Below are 10,307 nucleotides of genomic sequence, written 5' to 3'. Positions count from 1 at the left end.
AGACCCATATACTGAGAGCTGAGATTTTATCTTTTGTTTCTTCAGTGCCTTGCGAATGGTGGTCAATGTCTGTTGGTTGAATTAATGAATAAATAAGTAGAGTTGAGTAACAACGTAAAATTAACATATGGAGTGAAATTGGTAGAATTTAAAATACTTTTTTGTGCATACATAAAGAAATATAAATATTGGTGATTTACTGGGTAATAGGAACTACTTAAAAATGAAAAAGCAGAATCCCCAAATCTTAACAATGCGGATATTCCTAAAGAGATCATGGGACATCTTTGCACAGGGAGTTTTCCTGAGCTAGGTGAGGAAAAATTGATAGAAATCCTGGTGCTGTGAATATCAGTTTAAGCACATGTTGACCATGCAGCTTCATTGGGACGTTACTGTTTTTATAAACATCCTACAAACAGGTGCTGAAGGGAAGACCTGGGTGCTAGCATCTTAAAGGCTTTCTTGTTGAGTCTTTTCTTCAAGAAGTTGCTTTCCGTCATCCTCACGTTAGTTAACCTTGATGTCGTGGAATCATCACAAAGTGTAGATTGTCTCCAGGTTGCATAACACTCAGATTATGCTTATGCCGTAGTAATGTTAAAAAATAACCATTGTAGTTAAGATGCAGTTTTTGTAATGCTACTTCACAGCTTACACCACACGTTTTTCTCCTGGAGTGAATGTGTGGAGTATTCAGCGTCCATAGCACCTTTCTTTGCATTCATTTGTATTTCCTGCCTTGGTGTGTTTTATGTAAATAATGCATTTTATAAAGTCTTCCACTGAGGCAACTGATGCCCTATAAAATAATGGGATAATAATGATAGTGAGAATCCTAGATCTTTGTCTATTTTTCCCACTTTTATAGTTGTCTAACCCACATGTAATTCGCTTTTTAGAAAAGTCTTATTTTCCACAACTTTTGATTATGAAAATGTTCAAATAGAAAAGTTAAATAATAAAACAAACTGTATATCCACCATCCAGATCAAAAATTAACATTTTGGCATACTTTTTAGTGAACAGTTGGAAAGTAACTTACAGACAGGACATTTAACCCCTAAAAACTGAAGCACGCATCTCATAAAAATAAAGACAGGCTTTTACACAGCCATGCTACCGTTACACACCTCAGAAATGAAAGTAATTCCCTGATAGCTAATGCTTAGTCCTTGTTGAAGTTTTCCCTGTTGATCTAGTCAAGTTTCACACGTTATATTTGATTATTATGTCTGTTTCATCTGTCTAGACAGTCTCCCACCTTTGATTTTTTTCCAGGACTTTTTTTTTTTTTAAATAGAGCACAGGTCAGTTGTAGAATGTCTCACATCCAGGATTTAACTGATTGTTTACATGTCGTTTGTTTATCTTGTTCCTGTAGTTTCTATAAATTAGCAGTTAGGGCCAAAGACTTGATGAATTCAGGTTAAACTTTTTTTTTTAAGTATGCCTTTTTTTTTTTTGGTGAGGAAGACTGACCCTGAACTAACATCTGTTGCCAATCTTCCTTTTTTTTTTCCTTCCTCCCCAAAGCCCTGGTACATAGTTGTATATCCTAGCTGCAGGTCATTCTGCTTCTTCTATGTGGGATGCCACCACAGCATGGCCTGATAGGCAGTGTGTAGGTCCGCGCCCAAGATCCCAACCAGCAAATCCTAGGCTGCCGAAACGGAGCATGCAAAGTTAACCAGTCGGCCACGGTGGGGGGGCAGGTTAAACATGTTTCCATTAACAGTTCACAGATATATTTCATATTGCATCACATCCAAAGTCTCATTAATATCCACTTGACGCACTGTCACTGATGCAGATTTGATCACTCAGCTGAGGTGGTAACCACCGCATCTTCTTAACGTAAAGCTATGTTTTTCTTGTTGCAATTAAATAATCTGTGGACTGACACTGCCAGCATATGGACAGCCTGTTTACCAACAACCTTTCACCTGGTGGTTTTGGTCTCCAATGATGATGATCCTTGCCTGAATCAGTTACTTCATCAAGATTTGCAAAATGGTGATTTTTCTAGTTCTGTCACTTTCTGCATTTACTGACTGGCATTCTTCTGTACAGAGGAGCTTTCTTTCATCAACTGGGAATCCACTAGAGCCAGGGTCATGCTCAGTTCTTTTCCTTTAATTATCAGTTTTCAGAGTAAGGAGTTGGCAGTGATGACAAATCATTCCATGTGTTACAGTCAATTTATGATTATTGTTTCTGATGCTCAAGTATACCAAATTTGGCCAGTTGGAACCATTCAAGTAGCTCTTAATGTCTTTTGACATTCCCTCTCTAGTCTTTGGGCACTTAACTTGCCTTCTAATACAAGACAGCTCAGGTTCACCTTGCACTTTCAATGCTACACATATGGAGTGAGCCATTTCTCCAGGAATCCCTGGCTGTTTTTAATAGGCAACTATTTAGAAACCAAGATCTGGGCACTAGGCATGCTCAATGCTGCTGGGGTGTCATTAGCAAGTAGCCTTTGACTCTACAACAATTCAACTTAGTTTCCATAAAGACTACTGTTTGCACTCATTTCATCAGTTACATAGTATCTCATTGTGTATTGTGAAATATAATCACATGCTGGGACAAACTATTTTAGGAGCAAACAACTGAGTCTTGTTAAGCCTGCAACTAAACTGAAGAGAACAGAAGTGTTATGTGTGATAGAAGAAAGCAGCAAACTTAACCACAAGAGGTCTTGTGCCAAGGCCATGAGCAGCTTTTACAGAGGGAGGGAGCTTCTTGGGTAACCTGGCAAGCAGGTTAAGTAGAGAGCAGTTAAGACAGCGACTAAATGCATGATACCTGCTATATTGTGTTTTAACCATTGCATATCTTGATAATTTACTGTATGTATAAGCTAATCACACTCCTTTCCCATCACATTCCTTAAGGCAAATTTCTGATCTAAATTTGAATTCTAAGGGTCTGTTTCATGTGAATCTAAGTACTAGTTGTTCTTGCTAAGCTTTTATTTGGTGCTTAAAACTTTGAGACTATTAGATTTCATTCTTTGACTATATCTTCTGGTATCAATTTACTTGTATGTGCCTGTAAATATACTTAGTCGTCTATTTCTCTTATTCTCCTCAGGACTCTATATTTCTCTATAATCATTAGCCCCTTAGAAACTATAAGCCATTAAAAATGGCAAGCATGTGCACTATAGTGATACATATAAATATGTGTGTAAGCTTGTAAGCAACATTGAGTCCTGTGTGTGGATGGGGAAAGTGATGCCCATGATGCTGAAGTGGCTTTCCTGAGGTCATATTGTCATACAGTGACAGAATAAGGATTGGAACCCATGGCTCCAGCACTTAGTTGAGTTATTCCTGGAAAATAATGTTAAATGAAAATTCAGAGCACAAAAAGTATGTACCTACAATTTTATAAAATTACGTATTTTGATGAGATTAGAGCATTGAAAGTTTTGTTTTGTCTCCCCTCCCATAGAGTTTCTTAAATTCCACTCTTTAAATGAGAATAGCCCAACAAAGAATGCACTCCCCCGCTTGGTCTCCCACCCAGGTCTTTCCCACGTTTCAGAACCATGTAGTCATTGATCACCTGGAACTATTTCACAGGTACCTTTAGTGGTTTAATCTAAAACTCAATTGTTTTCACCCCAAAACCTCTTTTTTAATTCACCGTAACTTTGACAGGGAAGCCAGGAGCCACCCTCTTTACCACTAGTTATTTTAGTCCTACTGGTGTTACCTCCTGTATATTCCAGTTCATTCTCTTCTCTATCCCCACTGCCGCTACCTCATTTCAGGCTTTTAATTGGCTCTCATTTAGATTATTTCATACCCAGGTTAGCGTTCACCCTGCCCCGACCTCAGCCCTTTCAGTGTATCTTCCACACTATTGCCAGGGTCATCTGAGAACATCTAACTAGGACCACCATGTACAGCTGTACAGCTTGAGTAGTGCATAGCCATACAAAGGCCCAGCATTGGACCAGGTCTCAGTTTGCTTCAGTATCTTCTCATTGTCAACAGCAAATGGATCTCACTCTTAGCCACACATAGAATGACTTGGGGAGCTTTAAAATCACCAATGCCAAGGCCCTGCTTCCAGGAATACTGGTTTATTTGATTTGGGCTGGGGCCTGGACATCAGTCTCTCTTCAGTTCCCCAGCTGGTTCTCATGTTCTAAAGTGGAGCGAGGGCAGAAGCAGAGAGACCAATTAGGGAGCTATCACCATGATTCAGATGAGAAATAGTGGTGGTCACAGTAGAGGTAGTGAGAAGTGACTCAACACTGGAGAGAGAGAGATTGCGTGTGTGTGTGTGTGTGAGAGGAAAATTAACCCTGAGCTGACATCTGTGCCAGTCTTTCCTCTATTTTGTATGCAGGAGGCTGCCACAGCCTAGTTTGATGAGTGATGTAGGTCCGTGCCTGGAATCCAAACCTGTGAACCCTGGCCGCTGAAGCAGAGCATGCCAAACCTAACCACTACACCACCAGGCCAGCCCCACAACGCTGGATATGTCTTGAAAGTAGAGTCTATAGGTCTTGCTAATGAATTGGACTGGGAAGTGAGACAGGACTCAAGGATGACTTTCTCTCCTACTGGATAATGTGTTCCTACAGGGAGAGACACTGTCATTCATTTCTGTATCTCCTATACCAAGCAGAGCACCTGGCACATAGTAAGCCCTCGGTAAATGTTTGATCAGTGCATCTCTGCAGGAACTTTTGCACAATAATCAAGATTGTATTCGCATGTAAAAAAAATTTTTTAAGATTGGCACCTGAGCTAACGACTGTTGCCAATCTTCTTTTTTTTTCCTGCTTTTTCTCCCCAAATCCCCCCAGTACATAGTTGTATATTTTAGTTGTGGGTCCTTCTAGTTGTGGCATGTGGGATGCTACTCAGCGTGACCTGACAAGCAGTGCCATGTCCACACCCAGGATCCGAACCAGCCAAACCCTGGGCTGCCGAAGCAGAGTTTGCAAACTTAACCACTCGGCCACGGGGCCAGCCCTGTCATGTAAAATTATTTTACATGTCTGTCCAGAACTGTGAAAGGGCTAGGATTTTACCCAACTTACTAGCTAATAAACTAGCCTGTTATTATTGCATAGATACTGGCAGAAGACATGAGATTCCTGGGCCTTTATTACACGGCCAAAGCAGTAGCCAGACTTCACATTTGAGCCGATTACCCATGGTCCCCCCCCACAAGTTGCAAGAAAGTGACACAGATGGGCCTAGATGGATTCCAGCATAAACAGTGGGCTGCATTACAGGAAAGCAGCACTCAGCTTGGGAGAGTCACTGCTTTTATAGTGAATTGGTAGCAGGCATGCTCTGTGTCCTGGGTAGACGCTGCCTCTGTATTTGCTTGCTGTCATACAACCTTGAGAAATTACCCAGGTAAAGAACAGTTAAGACCTTGTATTCTTGCCATCCGCAGCATGAACATGTAGGGATGCTCAGGGCCCATGGCACATTGCCTCTCCCAAGAGAGTTTTTTTTAGTGTTAGAAGACTGGAAATCTCCCACCGAGAACTTGGGAGCTGTTGTGGCTTATAGGTACAGACGATAAGAGGCAAAATGAAGTTGCCTATTTCTTTTTTTTTTTAAGACTAGCACGTGAGCTAACATCTGTGGCCAATCTTCTTTTCTTTTTTTCCCTTCGTCCCAAAGCCCCCCAGTACATAGTTGTATATTCTAGTTATAGGTCCTTCTGGTTGTGCTGTGTGGGACACCACCTCAGCATGGTTTGATGAACAGTGCCATGTCCGCACCCAGGATCCAAACTGTGAAACCTGGGCCACCCAAGCAGTGTGTGCAAACTTAACCACTGGGCCACAGGGTCAGCCCCTGAAGTTGCCTATTTCAAGCCTACAAAGTAGAGGTCTCTTCCGGAAGAAAAATCTTAGGTCATACCAAAATAAGATCTATATCCAGAAGTTGAAAAGTAATGATCCCATTCCACTGTACATTGATTAAAAACTACACCTGGAGTACTATATTAATTCTGAGCATCATATTTTCAACTAGAGTATAATACATTAGATTTAAGTGGTTGAAAAATAATAAGAATATTTCCTGACACATGAAGTTCAACTTTCAGGGTCAATAAAGTTTTATTGGAACACAGTCACAGTCATTCCTTTAAGTGTTGTCTATGGCTGCTTTCCTGCTACAACTGCAAAGGTGTGAACGATAAATATTTACTGCCTGACCCTTTATAGAATATTGAGCCAATTGCTTCTACACAATGGAGTGGGGCTTTATTGGTTAAGCCAAACACCAGGCAAAGTAATAAAAGGAGCAACACTTACAGGATGTGGGGGAGGGGAGTGAGAGCGTCAGGAAACGGACGTAAAGGGGTATGGAGGCACCCGGCCAGAAGCCCGGGTTAAGGAGCAAAGGACGGTGAACAGTGTGTTGAAGCGAGCGATCAGCGGCCGAGAGAAGCCCGGACGAGCGGTGACGCCCTCTGCCGACCTTCCCCGCCTGCGCCCGTAGACCCTCCACCCTAACTCAGGGCGGAGGCGGGCGCTCGGTGGGAACGTGGGGTGAGAGGTTATCTGGGTGGGCTCAAGAGAGGCCCTCTCTTTCTGGAGCGCCAGTGTTCGTGCACTCGTTTTCCAGTCTTGCGAAAGTAAACGGGTTCAAGTTAGCGCTTTGTTCCTAACACACCCTGTAGCTGAGGCAGCCCCTTCTCTAACTTCAGTCGCTGGCCGAACCAAGACTGCAGGTCGAGTCACTTCTAAACAGTCAGTCCCCTTTTCACTCTCAACTCTGAAACTCTTTGGAACCCCACTCCCCATCGATGCCCAACTTTCTCCCAACCTCCAGAGGCTGCAAGCCCACCCACCCTAAGCAGGGCGGCCCGCCGCGCGGCTGAATGGGAAGCGACGGGGCAGGGACTCAGCTCACCTCCTGCAGAGGACCTAGAATTCGTTCAAAATGGCCCAACCATGATCCGGAAACCTTCGTGACGGACAGCCCTGCGGCCCAGACGGAAACCCAGGCACACGTCCGGCTTCCGGCTTGAAAGGCATTCTAGGACGCGGGGCGGGGCCGAGGGCGCCAGCGCCCCTGGGAAGTGTGGTCCGCAGCCCCGCGGCGCGGGCGCACCTCTCCGTCGTCGTGCTCCCTCGCGGACAGGACGAGAGGCGGCGGTCCAGGGGGTGTGCGCGCGCCGCCCCAGGTGCGCTCCCTGACGTCGCCAACAGGTGCTTTAGGGAGCTCAGCTTTCAGGGACGGAGGGACTGTTGACAGGGCTTCTTCAGGTAACCGCGTTGGCCCTCATTATAGCAGTTACCGCCGTCTCCCTCCAAGACGGTTGCAGCAGCCGCCTCGTTGGCCTCCAGCTGAACCCTCCTGTACCTGTCGACCTGCTTCCACAGTCATCCGTCTCGTTTCCAGTCTGTAGCCCGCCACACTTTCACCGCCTACACACACCGCCCCGGTATTTTGAAGCAATCTCAGCGTCATGTTATTTCACCTGTGTGAATTTCTAAAGATGGAGATTCTTTTTAAAGATAGTGACATATCTTTATTGCATTTAAAAAAAATAGTTCCTGAATATTATAAAATATCAAGTGAGGGTTTAGATTTCACCCATGGCTGTACATTTTTTGAGCTTTTTTTTTACAGTCTGAGTCAGGATCCAAATAAGTTCTACACTTTGAAGTTAATTGGTATGTCGCTTGTCTCTTTTTCAATCTATAAGTTCCACTGACGTCTCTCTTTTATTTCTTTCAATATATTTCTTAGAGAAACTGGGTCTTCTGTCCTGTAGAGTTTCCCACAATCCAGACTTTGCTGATTAACTGGGGTGATATTTTCCACGTTCTCCTGCCCCACATGTTTCCTATAAACTACTAGCACAAGAGGCTTGATCCAATTGAAGTTCAGTTTTTTGGCAAAAATGCTACATAGGTTTGTGTTCTTCCATCAGAAGGCATATAATGTCCGGATTTCTTTTTTTTTCTGATGTAAGCAGTCGATGATCATTATATAGATCCATTAATTCACTAGGGGTTGCAAAATAGTGACATTCTAAATCTGTAATTCCTTCTTCATTTATAAATTGGATTATTCCTATAACGATAAATTTCTCCCTCACCAACTATTTGGGTACCCTGGGGTACAGTTTAAAGGGCAAAGTGATCAAAGCATGATTTGTTCTTTTCTTTAACAGCCTTCAAAATAAGTTTATTCCCTAGGATTCTCCAAAAGTGACCAATGAGGTTTTTATTTAGTCATTTGTTTGCTTGCTTGCTTTTTAAGTGTTATTATGAATTCATGTATTTAAACTACTTAGTGTGTTTCAAATTCACTGCAGTTATTATTTTTATTGATGCTCAAATTATCCTATCTTTGATCTATGGAAGTCTTTTTAGCTTGGTTCCTGGACCTTTTAGCATAACTGGTTATCTTTGATACTTACTTGCTTTCTGAAATAAGGTGTACCGGGTTCATCTTGCATACTTCCTGCCCCAGACCTGATTTTAACTGTTTCTTCACGGAGCCCTAGTTCCTTTTAGTAGGAACCGGTATTTAGAGACCACAATCTAGGTGCCAGGGGTGTTCATCATTAGTGAAGAGTATTGTTTCTAAGCCTTTTCCAAATACATAGGGAGAGAGTTCAAGCTGATACTTCCAATTCAAACTTAGGACAGCAGGATTTTGACTTCACTCATCAATCCTACCATCTGTATCTCTACTCTCCTGTGTTGAAAATCCAAATTCTCAATTATACCAATAGAAGGACTAATTTGGTTTATCAGACAATATATAAACAAGTCCCAGAACAACTGCAACACAATCACAAACACTATTATTGAAAAGTTTAAGATTTCTTAAAAAATTATTTCTGTCCTTAGATTATACCCTACTATGGATGTACAGTCAAATTAACCTGTGTATTTGGGTTTTTTTTTTTTCAAATTAATGTGTTTTAAAGTGACTTGGAATAATTCCTCTCTGAGTGTTATAACACCAACTCGATAGACAGTGTGGTAGACTAGATAAGGGCCCCCAAAGATCTCCAGGTCCCAATCCCTGGAACTTGTGATGTCACTTTATATGGCACAATAGGGTTTTAGATATGAATAGTTAGGGATCGTGAGATGGGAAGAGTATCCAGGGCTACCTGGGGTTGCGCAATGCCTCGAACACTGCTCCCTCCTCCCCTGTGAAGAGTGCAAAGGTGGTTGAAGCATCCCCTCTCAGCAAGGAAGAGTGGGATCGGGAAGAGTTCTTCCTTAAAGGGTAGTGACGCACTTCTAAGCAGTGTATTGATTGCAATCAAGATTGAAGAGGTAGCCTGAGGCCTTGGACCATTGCTGCCCCCTACTTACTCAGAGTTGAAAAAAAGCCCTCCAGAGAACTACCTTCTAGGGGCTGCAGGAGAGGTATCTTATGAATCAAAGGAGAGTCAGGTCAGAAATGTGAATCCATTCTTTAATGGTGAAAAGTTTCCCAGCAGTATACTGTTTGATAGCAGGATTGAGAAGGCAGGTGTCCAAAGGTGACTGACTTTCTCTGCAGTGTGACTGTGCTGATCACAGTTCCCTCTCATCTTTCTTCTCCACTTGTGTCGTGCCCAGCCTCCAGCCCATCACACTACCACCACTGCCCCATACGCAGCAAAAGTGGGGAGAATTAGCTCTGAATTTGCAGTTCCTATAGATTTCAGTAGCATACTTTGCAGATACTTTACAGAGACTTTAAAAAAACACAACAAAAAAAACCCTCCACTGAAGTCTCCTCCCAGGAGCAGAGCCCCTCCACCCCACCACAGGAGCAGATCCTCCTCCTGCCTGGGCCCGGGCGCAGTGGACGTCCCCAGGGAGGAAAGCCAGCCCCTGCGCAACCAGGAACAGCTGCTTGCTCTCTTGAATTCAATTCCTTTGGACTTCTTTGCATCCACACCTCACCCAGGTGTCCTTACAAATGTCATTTTTAAAGTTTATTCCTCTTTTCTACTTGCTGCAGTGGGGGCACTGGTCTGTTGCAATCTCTACATCTGGCCAGAAGCTATTCCAGCTATTATTATTTAAGAAAATAAGTCTTGGAAATATGTCTCTGATAGAGGGGAAGGATGCCAACTAGAGGAAAAGGGGAGTATTTCCAGGCATGTTGGTTTGAGTCTTTTTAGTAATGAATGTAAAGTGAGGCAAGTTATCATGACTGTGTAAGTTTTCTTTGAAACAAGCAGCAGTTTGAATGTAGGCCTGGAGAAGGAAGCCACTTGAACTCATCTAAAATTTGAGTTTTGTGAGGTAAATAAGACTTTTGTGAGGAAGTTGGAGGCATTGCAAG

General features: G+C 42.9%; 1 long non-coding RNA gene across 1 annotated transcript; it reads right to left on the bottom strand.

Moving 5' to 3' along the window:
* Positions 1–6,093: 6,093 nt before the first annotated feature.
* Positions 6,094–8,887, bottom strand: LOC123276081 (uncharacterized). Its single transcript, XR_006512341.2, has 2 exons — positions 6,912–8,887; positions 6,094–6,624 (listed from the first exon to the last, which is right to left on the bottom strand). It is a non-coding gene; the product is annotated as an uncharacterized lncRNA (long non-coding RNA).
* Between the last annotated feature and the right edge of the window lie 1,420 nt (positions 8,888–10,307).

The sequence above is a fragment of the Equus asinus genome, chromosome 13, assembly GCF_041296235.1.
Source record: "Equus asinus isolate D_3611 breed Donkey chromosome 13, EquAss-T2T_v2, whole genome shotgun sequence".
In the NCBI taxonomy this organism is placed as follows: domain Eukaryota; kingdom Metazoa; phylum Chordata; class Mammalia; order Perissodactyla; family Equidae; genus Equus; species Equus asinus.
The sequence above is the reverse complement of the archived record's forward strand: the minus strand, read 5'-3'. Positions and strand labels throughout refer to the sequence as shown.